The following is a 293-nucleotide window of genomic DNA, read 5'->3' as shown; positions in this document are numbered from 1 at the left end:
GGTGGCACGGTCCAGCCTGGAGCATTCGGGGCATAGGTGGGGAGGAAAAAAAAGAAAAAGGATTTTTTTTCTCCAAAGAGATGGCGGCGGGGGGCTGGAGAGGGCTGGGGGATGGAAACGCCTGCACTGCGGGAAGCTCCGGGAGCAGCCAGGGAATCCCTCCCTGCCTTTCTCACCCTGAGTCTTTGTTTCCCCAAAAAGCCAGGCAATTCCTGCTTCCCGTCGCTGGCCGTGGGGAAAACAGCCCCTTCCAGCTTCCCCCCCCCGCCAGCTCCTGGCCCGGCTTTTGGGTG

Source organism: Fulmarus glacialis, unplaced genomic scaffold (genome assembly GCF_000690835.1).
Source record: "Fulmarus glacialis isolate BGI_N327 unplaced genomic scaffold, ASM69083v1 scaffold20703, whole genome shotgun sequence".
NCBI lineage: Eukaryota > Metazoa > Chordata > Aves > Procellariiformes > Procellariidae > Fulmarus > Fulmarus glacialis.
This window is presented reverse-complemented; position numbering follows the sequence as displayed.